The sequence below is a fragment of the Hydractinia symbiolongicarpus genome, chromosome 3 (assembly GCF_029227915.1).
Source record: "Hydractinia symbiolongicarpus strain clone_291-10 chromosome 3, HSymV2.1, whole genome shotgun sequence".
NCBI lineage: Eukaryota > Metazoa > Cnidaria > Hydrozoa > Anthoathecata > Hydractiniidae > Hydractinia > Hydractinia symbiolongicarpus.
Window position 1 is genome coordinate 18,430,602 of NC_079877.1, and position 19,294 is coordinate 18,449,895.

The window sequence follows — 19,294 nt, forward strand, 5'->3', positions numbered from 1 at the left end:
TGCGGTGACTGCAGGGTAAATTAATATATACTCCACCACCCCTCGAATATCAGACCCGGAATACCAAGCCCTGCCCTGCCTGCCGGGGGTCCCTGGAAAACAGGCATAGAGGTGTTTCAATATGCTCAGGCTGTGCAGCCCTGTACCCGGGGATACATGATCAAAAGTGGAGCAACTATTAGTAAATGTATGTCGTAAGAGATCCACATACGTCGATCCTTACAGGTCCGACATCTTGTGGAAAAACACAAAGCGTCGAGAACACGTTGTTTGTTATTGATGACGTCATCGCTAACGAGGATCTCGGTAAAAAAAGGCAGCCCTTGCTTGAATTAGATATCAGTGGTAGGCACAGAAAGCATAGTTTATGGCTCTTAACCCAATCGTGTACCGCCTTGACCAAGAACCTTCGGAGGTAGAAGAAAAAGTAGTTTTTATGGTACCTCATAAAGAAAGTGACATAAGGACGATCGATGAAGAGACGAACCTGATACCTGACTTGAATCATATTAAGGCCGAGCTGAAAAAATCTAAGCATGCATGCCTCTTTGTAAGATTGGAACATCCCAGGAATTGGAAAATTTTGGGGTGAGCACAGCTCGTGCTTGTCTCTAGGGGCAAAAATGAGTTAATGTGGAGGATAACAGGAAATGCACACCAAACCAAACACAATTTTAATACCCGTGAGGGTATTAAAATGACCACGGTTAAATCCCCCGGCTTATGTTGCTTATAAATGTTATTCTGCGTGATTTGGCAGAGAGAAGAAAGGAGACGTGCTTGCTTAACATAACGTAAATCTTAACTAAATAAAATATGTTAGAGTCAATACAATAAAGTTCTTGGTGTATTATGCCGAATAGAGCATGTGCGACATAACAATAAGAGAAAGATATCGTCGCAACTCGCCCTATTCAACGCAATACCCTCGGGAGCCATCGAGACTTTGTTTAGTGAACAAAATCGACCTTTTTTTAGACGCGCCGATCTTAGTAGGTTTCTAGGGATTGCCGATATAATACGCAATTTTCAACATTTAGCCGAAGAAACCACAACAAGGCAAGAAATTGTAGGACAAAAGGGTGGGGGTGGCACCCCCATACGTTTTAGAGGGTCAAATCGGCATGACGTCTTCGTTACGTTAAATGGGGCTATCGAAATTGTTGTAAAGTCAAAAAAGCCTAGGGCCGTAACCTTGACAAAATGGTTAATTGGCAAGGGGGTGGAAAAATTACAGGATGAACTCAGGGAATAGCGCCAAGTCCTCGAAGACAGAGATGTTAACATTGCCATTCTCGAGAACGATCTTGACTCCTGGGACAACCAACTCATGGTACTGGGGGATGAGCTCGAGGCACAGGTGCGGGAAAAAGCAAGGCTTAGGGAAAGACATGTACCCAATGCCCGGGACCCGGGCATTGATAACGTCATCATCATCCACCTTAATCACAGCGCACAGCATGACGACGAATTCCATCATCTTCCCCATTACTGCACGCGTGTTCAGAGGCGCAATATTAGCAGGAAGGGATTGTGGTTCAGTGAAAATTACACAGGCGCGGAGGAGATTGTCGTCATCGACAACCCCAACGGCATACAAGCCTTAAATCGGTTCAAAGAGGAGGGACGGAACGTTTCGGAAACCTTTTCAGGCTTACAGATTTTACCCAGGATAACCTGTACGACTTGGGTGTTCCGGCACTGGAGGATTAGGCAGACGGTAATTTTTTCACTACTCCTACGGGTAGCGAAAAAAAGCCTTTTTGCCCCTTTCAGTTGTATGTTACAAGGTAGTGAAATATCAAAAAGATGGAAGCATATCTACAAAGGAATCACTTTACAATCAACTACAATATCCAGGTACCCGTACTACATTGCTGTATCAAGGTGGGATTGGTGACCGGATATTACCCTGCCTGCTTGGAAAATTTCAGGTATCGAGGTGGGGTATACTACGAAGGTTTTGAATACCCTACGGACAATGATCTTTTACACAGGCGAAAAAGTATGGGCAACATTTGCGAGAAACGAGATAGATGATGATCTCAAGGATGATATTGAACGTCTTGGACTCCATATCGTTGCGGTTAAAGAGAACAACTATGGAGCACTCTGCTACCAGATCGTCAAGGATAGGGACTTGAAGCTATCGGGTTTGGCCGATATAAAAACAATAAGCAAAATACTCAACTTTCCAATACCGGATAGACGTCTAGTCAATATTGATTTGGAGAATGAGCCTAATGTCATCAAAGGCATCGTCTATGGGTACCCGTTCTACACCCAACATCCTTTGGATTGTAAGGGATCCGAATGAAGATGATGCTTTGGATAACAAAATAGCTTTGGGTGAAGATGATGACGAAATAGATTTGGATGAACTAGGGGAACTCGTGAAAGTATATTGCCATTCTTTGATAACCTTTGCCGGTACCTGAACATCCCCTGGTACCTGCATGAGTTCTTCTGACACGAAGCTGCGATCAGAACCGTCTTTTAGGTAGTATAAAATACGACTACCCGTCACAATACGATCCAACCTATAAGTATGTTTGCTCCAAAAGCGTCAGTTGCGCGTCTTTTAGAGTCACCATGCTCCTCTCCGGGTTGTAGGAGATACAAGTACAGCCCATTCTCGGGCAGGGGGTTCTCTTCGGGATATTGCTGACCTTTTGCAAGCGGGACATCTTCGAGCTTGATCGCCTTGTTAGGTTTCATGTTTATCATGGTGGTTTTGGTATTGTTAAGACTTTTGACGATGGTATACAGGTGCTTGACCCTAGGGTGTAAAAGTCCTTCAATTGCGCTGCCTCCTTCTCCGAGGCATTATAAAATTGATACATATCATTGTCCAGCTCCCTCAAACTCTTGCCCGCCTTAAGTTGTTTCTCTCGTTCTTTCGCAAACCAGTCGAGTTTTTTCTGTCTATCCCGTATCCATTGGGCCTGGACCGTATTGAGCTTTTCAACGGCCTTGTCGTGCCGTTTACGTACGGCCGGCTCTTGCCCCGATAGCCTAGAAAATAGATAATTAGTTCCGGAGAAGGCTAGGGCGTTGATCGCTGCACCTGCAACAATAATAGCTATTATCGCCGTCTCTTTATTCTGAGACATGTTTTCGCTTGCCCACATAGGTTGGGTATTGGTGTAATAAAGCCTTTTCGCCACCTCGGCAAGCGATGGAACAACCCCATTTTCCCGATACTTAATCGGTATCTTGTGATCAATGTGCCACTCCCCATGGTTGTCGCAGGTCATACCCCCAACAAAGTTGGCTTCAATATGGTCTCGCAGGGTAGCGATATCGCAACCGATATACTCCCGGGAGCGGAGCTCCTTGTTTTCCTTTAGAGTTTAGCGGGTTTGGTTTCTTACGGTACTAGTCAAACCTTTCATGTCCACAGATTTCAACTCCCCCACAGTCCCTGCAGCGAGATCTCACCCTTTGATGGGGGCATATTTGACTCCCCTTGCAGTACTTGCAGCAAGCCCTCTGTTTTCATGGGGAAAAATCTGACTGCCTTTACATTCCTTACATATTGATCTCCTTTTTTCATGCGGCACCTATTACGCTCCATTGACACCCTTTTTTTATCGAGGCATTCTATGCACATTTTTGTTAGTTGATCATTTCCCTTGATCCTAAAATTGTCCGAAGGTTAAAGGTGTTTACATCTCGAGAATTTCCTAGTCTCTTCCATATTGATTTGTATTTGCCTCTGAGGACAAATACAAATTGTGGTCTATACCTATCATGCGCCTGCAACAGTGATCGCTGCCATTTATTGTTTACTCTTCTTGCAATCTTTGCATCGATACCTTATCCTTTGATGAGGGCATATTTGACTTCCCCTGCACTCTTTGCAGATGGATCTCCTCCTTTCATGCTGGCATATTTGACTTCCCTTACACTCTTTGCAGGTGGATCTCACCCTTTGATGAGGGCAAATGCTTCCACCCCTGCAGTCTTTACACTTGGATCTTATCCTTTCATGTTTACATATTTGACTTCCCTTAAACTCCTTACATTGGGATCTCACCTTTTGATGGGGACAAATCTGACTGCCCCTGCAGTCTTTACAATAGGCTCTCTGCTATTGATGGGGACAAATCTAAGTGCCGTTGCACTCTTTGCATCGATACCTTATCCTTTGATGAGGGCATATTTGACTTCCCCTGCACTCTTTGCACTCTGTTCTTCGCCTACCATTCTTGCAAATACTATTACCCCCGCACTCTTTACAGGTGGATCTCACCCTTTGATGGGGGCACTTGTTTTTGGTACGCTGCTGTTTCGCCTTATCCAGGCAGCACATGCAACCTATTGTCGGTTTTCCATTTTTCAACACCCTAAATGCATCCAAGGCCAACACTTTTTTACAATTCTAGCATCTCTTGTTTTCTTCAAAATTGATTTGTATTTGCCTCTGGGGACAAATACAAATTGTGGTTGTTAAAGGTCATGAAATCTCCGATTCCGTCCGCCTTCTTTGTGATATGCAGGGTAATCCCATCACTTAATCGTTGTAGGGACCTTCCGCTACCATCTAGGTGGTGATCGGGAGACGCCCGAAAGACGATGAAGAGGGCATACCCTTCGTTAAAAAATTGCCCGATGGTCACGTTCGAGCCATGGCTACCAAAGAGGTTAACAAGGTGGTCCTTGGGTAACATTGCGTGAAAGTACAAATCATTTGGCTCTCCTTCCACCGTCACGCTAACCTTCTCAATCCCGGGGTTATAAAACGTTTCGTTAGCGCCGGCGTAGGCATTCACTTTTCCAGGGTCTATGAAGAGTAGCAAGACGCCCTTAAACGATTTTGAAGGGGTGTCAATTTGGATGTTATAACTTGTGTATACTTTTTTATGGTAAGCACCTTGCTACGGAGTATCCTTTCGTATGGGAGGGACAATCTTTCATACCTCGACATCATAGTGCTCGCAAGAGCTTCATGACTGAGCTTGTCAAATTCAAGCCTAATGTTGTTTATCCCATAGGTGGCATCGGCTGCCTTCGCCGCTGCCCCGGACCCCGTACCTCCATCCTTGATGACGTCAGTATGTCCTGCAAAATGTATTACGAATTGTAGCCTGTCGTACAGGCCCGCTGTATAAAAGGGTAGGTCCCTCGTCAGTTCAAACATCTTGCCTAGTGGTATGCAGAAAGTGTTGCCATTTGCTGCCACGATTGCCTTCTCCTCATCCGTTCCCACATGACCAGTTGCCTTGACCTGCAGGGCCCTGATGGTCCCGTCGTTAGGATTTGTCCCCTCTAGAACAAGGTTGTTGTCCCTATCAAATTTTGGCAGCCACAGGTCTCTACATACGGCTAGGATATTTTAATCCGATATGTTTTGAATTTCGTTGCCATTCAAAGTGATACGAAGGTTCTTTACTAGGCTTTTACCAATGTTTGACACGATCGTACGTGTCGTGTTGGTCCCCGTCAGCGTCAGGTCAAATAGAAACTTGAGACTACCTGGAAAGATGACATCATTCCCGGACATATTAAGCATATCCACACGCAGGTCCTAGTTCTGGTTGATGGTTGAAGGTATGTGACTTATCTGAACCCTTTTTTTGGACTTTTATCCCAAAGAGTTGCTTCATCTCTGCGTAGGGGTCTAGCGTCGTTCCAAATGCACTCATATTTATTACATAAGGGAAATCTTTAAATAAAAGAATGCCAACCAATCCAGTAATTGTACCTGACATTGATATTGATGATGATGAGGAGGATGGAGGTCATCCGGATAAACCAGATGATACTACGTCAAAACTCCCCGGAACGCCAAAACTCCCCGGAACGCCAAAACTCCCCGGAACATCGGGGCCTTCAAGGACACAACAACAGGGGGATACGCTGACGGGACAGAGGCAAAAGTTACTAAAATCAAAGATCGATGGCCTTTACGATCATCTTACGAAAAAATTGGGGTTACAGCCTAATGCGTGGTATTATGATATGTTCAGGGAAGACAAGGGTAATCAACTTATTATAAAGGAAATAGTGAAAGGTATGAGAACATTCAAGGAAACAGTGGTTACAAATCAAGATGATAGGCTGAAAACCGTTGGTCAGATACAAACGCTCCTGGGTAGTAATCGCCTGCAAACCCTAGGGTTTGTAGACTATGTTTTACCCAATAAAGGTGGTAAATGTAGGGCCCAGAACCTCCTGAAAAGGTATAATAAAATAGAGGAGGAGGCCGAACATATTGAGGTGAAATCGTTGGAGGAGATGGATGAATTTGTAGATGCAACGGAGAGCCTTATACAAGACACTTCGTTTGTCGGGCCTTATGAAGGTGGCATCACCCCACGTGAAAGAAGGGGACTTGACCTCGAGCTTAAGACGTTAAGGGGTAACTATGATCTTATAAGACAGTGAGATTAACAAGGCAGAGGGTAGGGTGAAAGAACTTGAGAAGCAGAAGATCGGGGCAGACGAAGGACAGAAGGCTCTTCTTGAGAAGGAGATAGAAAAGGCGAAGAAATAGATTAAGGATCTGAATGATAAAAAGAGGGCCATAGGGGAAGCACATGGTATACTATCCACTGACATATACCCCCAACTGAGGCACATTAAGGACACGCTCTTGAAAATTGCTGGAGATAACACAACTCTGCTTGAAAAGCTTCGTATACTCTTCAGGGAACAAGGGATAACCATAGCGAGTATTGTCTCCGCTATTGGTCTATTGATAAGCACCATTGTGCTCTCTGTTACAGGAGGGGGAGGTGTCGCAGCAGGTGCCGCAGGTGGTAGTGAAAAAGGGTTTGTGCAGAAACAACTGGAAAGGCTTGGAAATTTTCTCAACTACCTAGCAGGCATATGACCGACATTCACCATAGGCTGAGACTTGTTTGTCCACAGTTGGATGAGGATAATTGCCTCCTTGATGGCAAAAAGTTCAAAATTCTGGCCCTGCTTCCCACCAAAGAATTAAACGCCTGGGGGGACATGCTGACCTGGAGTTTTGATAACCCAACGTACCTTCAACTAAAAGGCTCCACAGACCGTTTGGAGTTTTAACTTTTAACAGACGTATTCTACCGTGAAAAAAATGTGACGTTCACCGGCCTTACGATGCAAATCCTGATAAAATAAATGAGCGATATAGCGATATAGCCAAATTTACCGAGTGCGCCCGCGGAAGGCGCGGATATGCAGGAGGAGAGTATACAGGCTGAAAAAAAATCGATGATATTGAAAAATACCTTCGAAATGATATAAAGGAGCGGGACAAGCTTGCAAAGAAATTTAAAATGCATGGGACCTGAGTACGATTCTGTGACCATGGCTTGCTTGGTGTGAGCGTGATTACGTCGGGACTTGGCATCGGCGCTATAGCCTCAGGACTAGGGGTACCCTGGGCTATTGCCATGAGGGGGCTCACTATTGCGGCCGGGATAGGTCAAGCAGGCCTTAGAAATGTCTCAAAAAGACTTGGGGTTAAGAGCAAAAAGCATGAGGGTATCAGGCTGCTCGAGGAGGCTACATTAAATTCTATTATCGATCTTATTTCAAAGGCAATGGGGAACGGTGTGATTAGTGACTATGAATACAGTCTGATCAGTAGAGAAAAGGAGAGGTATATGCTACTAAAAGAACAAATGTGGCAGCGGTTTAACCGTGTCGTTAACAGCATAAACGAACAAGAGCGTGCCCAGCTGGTTGCCAGGGGCAGGGATGAGGGGAGAAAAGAGATGCAGGATGAGATTTTAAAAAACGTTCGACCTGCACAGTATGTAAGCGGTACTTAGAGTCCCGCCTGAGTATGAGCCTTAAATATATATTTTATAGGCATTTTGGGCCTATAATAATACACCGATGAAATGGCAAGGATTGCACTGGGTTGGCAGGGCTCATTATACGGTACGGACATACCATAAAATTTGGTGGTAATTGTGTCCTTGTAATATTGGACTTTAGCATTCACATAACGATCCTTTTTTACGGGCTCCGTCATCAGTTACTCAGATATCAACTCTTAGACTTTTGACCATATTTGACGATATTTTGCAACCCAATGTGGATACTTCTCGAAATCTAGGCTCATTGCCGGTGATGCATTAGCGTTATACTTGGTCACCCCATTTGGGGACCAGATTTTTGGTGTTTTCACCCTAAGAGCTACCACGAGGTCCTGTGTATGATACCCCACCACATATTGTTTGCCCTTACCTCCGTTAGCAGGTCTGGCATTTGAAACAGTCAGGTATCCTACATTAATATCGTTGATATTTGTAAACGTAGCGGCAAAGTTGTAGAATAGTTTTGGATTGACAAGTTCAATTTCAAATTTCAGCATCTTCTTTATTTATTTTGAACAACTGCAGAGAATTACATGTCATGGTACATACGCAACCACCCCGTTATATGTTATATATTGGTGATAACAGGTCTTTAATCCTCCGCTCATTGGACCCCTCTTTCTCTGATTCTTGTAGCAATGCAAGGGCCATAAGAGGTGAGGAAATACCTACTCCAGGCATAAATGCACTCAGTGTTGCGGTCCCGAAAATATCAAATTTTGATTGACAGTTGACGCACAATTTATTATATCTTACAACCACGTTGTAAGATATGTAACAGAGTACCATTTTATATACGTTCTACAAGTCTCGAAGCTACATATTGGACGCATGTTGTCGCGCATATCTCGCGTCCTGAACCTTTTGGGGACATACTTGAATAGGTAGGGATACTTTTCAACGGGCATGCTGCACATGTCTTGCATCTTGAACCGGTCCGGGACATATTTGAGTAGATGGGGATTATTTTCAACAGCTTTGTTACACATGTCCTGTGTCTTGGCATGGTCCAGAATACTGTGAAACCAACTCATCTTTATTATATACTTTCAACAAAGTCCGAAGATTGTATAACAAGTTTGGAATTCCCTTTTTACAGCGCATGCGTTGATTGTTGATGATTATTAGTATCACTAGGGAATTCCCCCTTTGACTCATTTTTTGTATGATAAGGACTTAACCTTGATATGCATGACTCAACACCGCATGATGGGGATTTTTCATGCAGATCAATAGATTTTTGTGTAATGGAGCGTGAAAAAAAGTTGTGACGTCACAAACAAATTTCTGTATAATAATTTTTATGAGAGTGTGACCGTGGTTTTTTGAAAAACTGTATATCATGACCCCCTAACCCAGCTACTATGTATAATTCTACTTTTTTCTGCATCCAACTTTGAAATACCGCTCTATTACTATCAATACCATGACTGCTAAGGTTAAGTATTGCTATCACCAACCCTTCCTTGCACTGTGTCAATCTCCTGCTGAATCGTTGGTTCCTGTTGATTTATTGAAAATCCCATCGGTTTCCATAGGCTTTCTAGCTCTGCTAATTCTATCGTTTTCCTGTGTCGACCTTATAACAACTTCCACAACCCTCACTAGTGAACCTCCACTGAAGTTTATTTGATCACATAACATTCCTGAACTGTAAACAATTTTTTTAACTGTATTCATTACCTAAAAAGCGAAAGAGTTATATTTATATTTATATTTAAAACATAGCTATAGTAAATGTTATAACTATTTATGAGGTCTGTGTGCAATTTCTTAGTAAATTTTTTTTTAACTAAAAATCTATCTATCTATCTATCTATCTATCTATCTATCTATCTATCTATCTATCTATCTATCTATCTATCTATCTATCTATCTATCTATCTATCTATCTATCTATCTATCTATCTATCTATCTATCTATCTATCTATCTATCTATCTATCTATCTATCTATCTATCTATCTATCTATCTATCTATCTATCTATCTATCTATCTATCTATCTATCTATCTATCTATCTATCTATCTATCTATCTATCTATCTATCTATCTATCTATCTATCTATCTATCTATCTATCTATCTATCTATCTATCTATCTATCTATCTATCTATCTATCTATCTATCTATCTATCTATCTATCTATCTATCTATCTATCTATCTATCTATCTATCTATCTATCTATCTATCTATCTATCTATCTATCTATCTATCTATCTATCTATCTATCTATCTATCTATCTATCTATCTATCTATCTATCTATCTATCTATCTATCTATCTATCTATCTATCTATCTATCTATCTATCTATCTATCTATCTATCTATCTATCTATCTATCTATCTATCTATCTATCTATCTATCTATCTATCTATCTATCTATCTATCTATCTATCTATCTATCTATCTATCTATCTATCTATCTATCTATCTATCTATCTATCTATCTATCTATCTATCTATCTATCTATCTATCTATCTATCTATCTATCTATCTATCTATCTATCTATCTATCTATCTATCTATCTATCTATCTATCTATCTATCTATCTATCTATCTATCTATCTATCTATCTATCTATCTATCTATCTATCTATCTATCTATCTATCTATCTATCTATCTATCTATCTATCTATCTATCTATCTATCTATCTATCTATCTATCTATCTATCTATCTATCTATCTATCTATCTATCTATCTATCTATCTATCTATCTATCTATCTATCTATCTATCTATCTACTATCTATCTATTTATCTATCTATCTATCTATCTATCTATCTATCTATCTATCTATCTATCTATCTATCTATCTATCTATCTATCTATCTATCTATCTATCTATCTATCTATCTATCTATCTATCTATCTATCTATCTATCTATCTATCTATCTATCTATCTATCTATCTATCTATCTATCTATCTATCTATCTATCTATCAATCTATCTATCTGTATAGGTAAATAGGTTACGTTTTCTACCACAAAGACAAGTCATATTATAAAACCGCGCGTGATGTTTGAAGGGCTGCCAAAGGTTATTTTATATTTTTTAATAAATTTGCAACAAGAAAACCTAAAAGTTTTGTAAAAGTGTTGCGATTAAAAAAAAAAAATGAGTAAGCTAAAGTTAAGATCTCCTTAGGCGATTTTAAGGATTCCACCTTCGCCGGCGGAAATCAATAACTATAATCCTACATCCCCTCCGTATTTTGCGAGTCCACAAAAAAAGGCCAAAAAAAATTGTATGTTAGCCATACTGTTCGTAACATAATGTCTCAGTCTTCTAAGTCCAAACAAAATTTTCAAAGTTGAAACCAACCACAACATTACCAATCACAATAATATCAATAACCAATAACCAATCAACATTACCAACCAATCAAATTATGTCCATTTTTTCTGTCTCTAGAACATATCGAGATGGGGGGCGAACTGCACGACGAGGGCGGTCTGGTCTCGTTGGATCCTGTCTTGGCATATCGATAGTGTGATCACTCCCTAGTATACTGGTATGGATGGTAACAGGTTCATCTAAAGGTATTACATGGTCATTATGTGTGACACTCGCAGGCACAAGAGGCACAGTTGAAAGGGGTGAACCGAGATGAACAGATGCGGAATCTGTGAAACGTCAATGGAGGGTTCAGTCTGTCGGGCAATAGGTAGTGGAGCCTGGTCTTCTATAACAGATGACGGTGGGTCAAACCTATTGCGATGCAAACGTCTATTTCGTAAGGAAACTCGGCCAGATCCATGTACTTCAACGCCGTACTGGTCATGGTTTATAACATAGACAATGGTTCCTGACTTATCCCATTTCGTAGGAAAACGCCCAGTCTGATTTTGAATGAATACCTGATGATTAAAATGTAGGCAAGCAAGAGCCTAGGAATGCTCTGTTAGACGTTCAGCAGATCGTTGAAATCTAATGCGCATCGACTCCTCCCTCTTTTTCCACGCATCACGCCACTGAACTGAGGGGTTGAAAAACTTCGGAAGTCTATTGACAAAGGAGAATGCATCCCGAAGTGGCCGCACAAGGATAATCTCAGCTGGTAAAACATCTGAATCAGGTGTGTTTTCGGACTTGCAACATGGCTCGTAAGAAACGGTCGTTATCGAGTGACCCGGGGTGAAATGCTCCCCTTAAGTAGACGTTTGCATTTTTTACTGCCACCTCAGCCCTTCCGTTCGACTGAAGAAAGTACACTGATGACATACGAATTCAGGACCACCGTCACTCGAAAGTTCCCGCGGTACACCAAAATTGGCAAAAAGGGATCGCAGTGCTGCTATCAATCCATTCGTTTTGAATCAATGTCCTTTGTCATACCTGGCCAGAAAACGATGGTTCGAGCACAGGATTCTATTGGAGTAACGCCTTGGTTAGCTGAATGCAGGATAACTAGGACTGCGGGACGTAGCTTGGGAGGAATAACAACACGATCACAAAATAACACCATCAAGGACATGGAGGGAATCTCGGTATTGCCAATAGTCAGATTGTCTTAAATTTGGTAAGGGGGGATTGTCCAGCAGGCCTCCTTTGATAGCACTTCCCAGTGACGATAAGGTGGGGTCGCTAGAGGTTTCATCTGAGATCAGCTCCCACGAGAGGTTGAATACACTGCACGTCTCACTGTGAATGGAAGAGTTCATAGCATGCTCGAGTCCATCTGCGACAGTTACAGCATTTAACTCTGCGGAGGAGTAACGGGAGGTGGCATCAGCAGCTGCGTTGGTTCTTCCGGGGAGGTGGTAGATGCCAAAGCTTCATAGTAGTGTACGCTGTTCGAATCGGAATATACGTGTATTGGATATCTCATCTAGAGTGCGATCTCCAAGAATTTTTTCGAGGGGCTTGTGTACGGTGACAACAATGAGGTTAGGGCAACCCAGGGTGAAATATTCCGTTTGCTCGAGGGCCCAGGCAACAGCAAGGCATTCGCCCTCAATTGGTGCGTAACGTTGTTCCGTATTAATTTGACCCCAGTTGCAATGTTTTTGCAGTAGAAAATAGCCGATACTTTGACGAGACTAGTCAGGTCGCAAGCATGTTCGTCTCGATTAGTCAAAGATTTTTACCCAATGAACAATGGAGTCAATAATTAGTTGCTTCGACAAGCGAAATTTCTCATCAAGTTCTAGGGTCCATTGAGAAGAGTATTTCGGATTAAGGAATAGCTTGAACGGTGCCATCAAGTCTCGCAGTTAATCATAGTTAGAAACTTGTTGACGAGGCCGAACCAGCTGCGTATGTCTGTGATGAATGTTGATGTTGGGAAGTTACGAATCGCATCCGTGTATTTAGGTAAGGGCTCAATATTGGTATCAGATATTCGAAAGCCTGCAAATTCGAAAACTCGTTCGGAGAACTGAAACTAGGCTGTTCAGTCACGTGACTTTTTGCCGTGTTCGGAAATTCAGCTTAAAACAAGCTCGCACACGGCAACGCGTATTTTGTTATTGCGCGTGATGGCACTTATTTTAAATCGTCGAATTCGGCACCTATTTCGCTTAAGACAGATGGTGTATGGGCAGATAGTGATTGTTAAGTACCTTAAATTTGTTTTTTTGAATGAGACTTGTTTAAACGACCAACAGTGTATTCAGATTTCGACGAGGGAAATGTAAACTTGGCGCAAACAGAGGAAAGTGCATGACGTATCAGGTAGTCTCACTTGAAATTAGTTTATATTAAAAATATACTTTCAATTTCTATTCTTATTCCTAACTTTCCTGCATGACAAATCTGGAGAAAAAGCATTTTTTGTTTATATCGAACCCCCGTCTTAAAGTTCTATGTGACTTGCTGCAGTGCAACAACGAATTTCGACTTTTTATTTATTTTATTTTATTATATAATTTATAGTCTTGGAATGATGGCTATTAATCATGGCTATGTGCTAGATATTCCAGTTAACATTAGACACAGCTACTAAACTAAAGCACCAAAGCTAGCTAGCTACCTAGCTATATATATATTAGCCGAAGTAGTGGACCAGAAGATGGAGTGTGTGATGTTGTGTTTAATTATTCCATACCACTGTGTGGTTAATAGATAAAGGTATATTTTGCTTACTACTAGTGTGATTTGGTTTTTAAACACTTAAAGTATTAGGCTTGGAAATTTGTTGATTCCAGATACCAATTTGTTACCCACTCAGTTCTTGCAAACTGTTTACTGTTTACCATTATTCTTTTTTACAAAAACGCCTCTCTTCCAACTTTCCAGGCCTAAAGTTAGCTAAGAGTCAGAGTAGGTTACTTTATAGCTAGCTTATACTGTTTTAAAAAGCAAGATTTAGATAATAATTGAAGAGATAATGATTATATAATGTTATTTTTGTAAATATTCCATTGTTTAGTATGTATAGCTATATCATAATTGCTGACGTAAACTAGAAAGGCAGATAATACACAGTCTAGGTAGGAATGGTATTTTAAAAATAATATGCATTGGTTAAAAGTTTTGCAGCTTATGTTAGACAATAAAATTATTAGTGCAGTTTCGCTTGATATATTTTCAGCTTTAAAAATGAGTATTAAAAATAAACAAGTTTATGATCTTTTTTCTTCATTGAATGAAAAAAGCATTAAAGAAGTAAGTGATGGATTTGTTTTACTTGGTGTTGAAATAACATGTCCAGAAAAAGCGTTATATACAAAAGTTAAAAGACTAGTAGAGAAAGTAAATGGTCTGAAAAAAAGGAAAGCTAATTCTGCTATAGAAACTTTGTTGGAAGCTGAGTTTAGTGTTCCAGTGCAAATTACCCCACATCAGCGATCTATTGATGCGGCTAGTTCTAGAAATGAAGTTTTGTTTAAAGAGAAAATGAAACAATTAAAGGAGGAAAACAAAAGTTTAAAAAGAAAGTGCGAAAATTTTCAAGAATTAGAAATTCAATACAACACACAAGTCAAAGAGGTTAAGAAACTTAGTAACGAGTTATTTGTAGCAATGAAGGATGAAAATAAGTTGACAGCAGAATATCGTCGTATAAAGAACAATTATCTTGAAGTAGAGGAAAAACTTAGAAATGTGGAATTGAAATTTAAAGATAATAGCAAAGCGAGGGCAGATAAATTGAGAAATTTATCAAAGAAAATTAAAAACAGAGATGATAAAATTAATAAAATGGAATCAGAAATAGCTGAATTGATATCTGGTACTGAGAATAAAAGTGATGAGTTGGATGACATGAAAGTAAACTTGAACAGACTCAATGATAAATTAGAAAACAGTGAAACTATAGTTGATGATCTGCGGAATGAGAAAGCAAAACTGAAAAGAAAGACGCACAGTTTGTTGTTAAAAATTGAAAACCAGAAAAAATTGATTGACCACAAAGAAGTGAATGATATGAAGTGTTTAAAAAGTGATTATGACAAACTCTGTACAAACATGAAGCAACTTACTGAAGAAAATCGTGATTTGCAAATGCTCGTTTCGTTATTAAACGACAATGAAATTGTAACATTTGAAGGTGGTCGTTATTCAGACGAAATAAGAGAAGTTGTTATGGAATTACTTTCCTTGAATGTCAGCATGGGAAAGGTAAATGATGTGATCAAGGTTGTACTTGAAAAACTTGCAAAAAAAAGGGTTGACAGGTTGCCTTCACAAGGTTTAAAAAGTCATTTAATGCAAGAAGCATTAATTTTAGCACAATTACAGGTTGCAGAAGCAATGATTGATAATGACAAGGAGGCGTTTGGTAATTGTTTACATGGAGATGGTACATCAAAATACCATAAACATTATCAAAATTTTCAGATTACAACATCGAAAGGAAAAACTTTAACATTTGGATTATCAGAAGTTGCAGGTGGCGATGCGGCAATAGTAATGAAAAATTTTACTGACACAATTGATGACATGTGTGACATTCTGAAAGAATGTGACAAGGATGCAAATTTTTCCCGGCTTGTCACATCAATCAAATCTACAATGTCGGATCTTGGCCCTATTAATCCTTTATTTAACTCACAACTGAAATCTTTAAGGGAAAAATTATTACCAAATGTTGTAGAAAACTGGAATTATTTAAGCGAAACACAAAAAACGGACATGACCGATATGGGAAATTTCTTTTGCAAATTACATCTTCTGGCAAATTTTGCCTCAGAGGCAGATAAAGTTCTGCATTCATTTGAGAGAATGGTCCTCTGTGATGACTATGAAACAGTATTTGCCTTCAATAGTGCAAAAGAATCTTCTGCTTCTAGATTAGTGCGTACAGCTTGTAAAGCTTTTCATGTGCGTGGAAGTGACGAATGTGGAGTAGCATCGTATTTTAACTCGTTTTTAGCTGGTCGCAATCAGAAATCTTACTTTGTACCATTTATTGGAAATCGTTTTAACATATTGTTTTATAACGCTGCTGCATTATATTACCATCGTGATGCAGTCGTATCTTTTCTTTCATCATGGCCTGATCCTAATAATTTACTGAAAGCTGTAAATGAAGACGTATCAAATAAGTTGTTTCTTAGTGAAGTCAGAGCACTTGGCATTATTGATAAATTATTGACTGGTCCATTGTGGCGATTAATAGAGTCTTGTGAAAGTATCCTCGAAATAAATCCATACCTGTTACAACTTAAAGTCAAACTATCTGCACTCTGCAACAATTGTTCATCACTTCTATCTGGCAGTCATATTTTCCAAGAGGATGGTATTATTGTACACAACAAAGATGAATTATTTATCAAGCTATTTGAGGATACAGGTGATGATGAATTGGATATTCTAACACAGCAAGCCCTTGAAATTATTTGCCATGCAATTCTCATCATCTTAGAGCGTCAATGTAAGGATCAACTGCCTGGAGGAAAGTACTGGAGCCCCAGTCAGATAATAAAGGAGACGTCATCAATTGTACCAGTAACCAATAAGGCTTCTGAAAGTGACTTTGCAATTTTGGATTTGTTAGTGAAAACGAAGCCAAGTGCCAATGTTGAAACATTGCAGGCTTTAACCATGTGGTCGCGTAACAAAACACTTGATTGGTTTGAACAGAAGTCTTATGATGAGAAAAAAAGTATGATGGAATCAGCCAGACATAATGTGGAAAAAATGAAGGCGAAGTATAAATCAAGGAGAAAAGAACTGTTGGAGGAGAGGAAAAGGAAATTGCTTGCTAAACAAGATATGAAAAAGAAAGCTGAAGAGAAAATAGCATTGAAGAAAGTGGAAGCTTTTAACAAATTGCTTGAGCTAAATGTCCAGGCTTGGATATCTGTTGATGAACTGAAAAAAAACATCATGGATATATCATCACAAAAACGTGCAGAAGTTTTGCTAGCGCAAATGAATTTTTACAGGCATGTTATGCCTTTCAAATGCAATTCCAAATTGTTTAACAAAACAAAACAGAGTGGAAACAAAAGAGTTGATTTGTCTTGGGAAGAGCTTCTTGAAAACTTTGTTAAAATCATGCATGTAACATTTTCATCATCTGCAGAAAAGGTAACAAAGGATAACCTGAAGTCGAAGGAAGATAGAGATGAAGTAGTTGCAACCCAAAAAAAGGAACTGATGGAAAAGATCAAGAAAGAAAGGATGAAAAAACTGTCTGAACAACAAAAAAGCAACAAACTCCCTTCCTTCATCAAAGACCCTGATTGTTTAGTTGGTTTACACATACGGCATCATTTAAAGGAAGAAGATGAAGAGGATGCATATTGGTGTAAAGGGGAAATTCTAAGTGTAGCAAAACGACATTCCAATCCTAAACGCACGTTGTTTAATGTAGTATATGAGTCAGAACCTGAGACAGTTTGGAGTTTTCCAATAATTTTAGATTTTGAGAAGGGAGACGTTATTATGTTATCTTAGAATATAGTTAGTTATAGTATAGTTATATATTTGAGGGAAGAAATTTTTGTGGTAATGTATTTCGTTCAAACCGTGGAACTTTTTTATGGCAAAAACTTCTTCCTTTGAGGATCATTGTTTTGTCAACTTGTGACATGTGGTATATATTGTTCTATTAAAACATTTAGCACTTATGGTAGCTTAATATTTTGCGTTCTTTTTTTTATTTAGGTGCTAAAAGGTGCAGTTGTTCCATTTTCATCTGGTCTGCATATTTATACTCTGTCAAATATTTTGCAAGCTTTAAGAGTGTTTGTCAAAGTTTTATAGTTACCAACTTAGTGTTTTACAGTGGTTCCTGTGGACTTTCTTTTTACATTTCCTTAAATTTGAAATATCTTTTCAGCTATTACGTTATTTTCTCTGGCTGGTCTGCAAAAATATAAATTTCGTACATTTCTATGAAGTCTCTCAATGTTAAGATTACAGTTTATAAACATTTTTGCCGGTTATTGTATAATTGTTTTGCTTTTATACATTGATTTTATGTTATTTTTGAGCTACAGCATCATTTTTACTATCTGGTCTGCAAATTACACTCTTGTCAAATATTTTGTACTCTTCAAGAGTGTTTGTAAAATTTTTGAATAGTTACTAATTTGTGGTGTTTTATTATGTTCCTGTGAATTTTTTTCGCATTTTCATCAATTTGGAAAGATTTTTTCAACTATGACGTCATTTTTTCTATCTGGTCTGCAAATTACACTCTTGTCAGATATTTGTACTCCTTAAGAGTGTTTGTATAATTTTTGAATAGTTACTAATTTGTGGTGTTTTATTATGTTCCTGTGAACTTTTTTGCATTTTCATCAATTTGGAAAGATTTTTTCAACTATGACGTCATTTTTTCTATCTGGTCTGCAAATTTACACCCTTGTCCGAAATTTCGTACACTCTAATGAACTTTGTTTAACGTTAAGATTACAGTTTATAAAATTGTTTACTGGTTGTTGTATACTTTCTTGCGCTTTTAGAGCAATTTGTAGTAATATTTGAGCTATGACGTCATCATTACGTCATTTCTAAAAATAAACCATCAAAAATTAATATATTTTTTCTTTTACAAATATACTATCTACTGTAAAAATTTTAAGTTCTTACCATGTCTCAATCTGGAGTTATTGATTTTTAAAGATAGAAATTGTGAAAAAAAACCTATACATGACCCCCGTCTTTGTGCCGTGTTTTGTTGCGAAATTGGCCGAAAAACGCAACAAAAAAGGGCTATACTATCTATCATAAAAATAACAATAACTAGAGAATGGCTTGGAGTTAGGAGTTGCGCGACCCCTCGTTGAAACCGTATAGAAATGTAGAAAACGTTGCATACGGCTAGAAGGTCGAGCGGCGCATAGAAAAATTTGACCTGAACAGCCTATGAAACTTGTTTAGGTTCAATATGATACCAGCCTAGCCAAATAATAATAATAATAATAATAATAATAATAATAATAATAATAATAATAATAATAATAATAATAATAATAATAATAATAATAATAATAATAATAATAATAATAATAATAATAATAATAAAGTAATAATAATAATAATAAAATAATAATAATAATAATAATAATAAT

At 38.8% G+C, this 19,294-nt stretch overlaps 1 long non-coding RNA gene across 1 annotated transcript; it reads left to right on the plus strand.

Moving 5' to 3' along the window:
* The first annotated feature begins 13,268 nt into the window (after window positions 1-13,268).
* LOC130636088 (uncharacterized) lies at window positions 13,269-18,758 on the plus strand. The gene is made up of 3 exons (XR_008982212.1): window positions 13,269-13,502; window positions 13,704-13,898; window positions 17,883-18,758. It is a non-coding gene; the product is annotated as an uncharacterized LOC130636088 (long non-coding RNA).
* The last annotated feature ends 536 nt before the right edge of the window (window positions 18,759-19,294 follow it).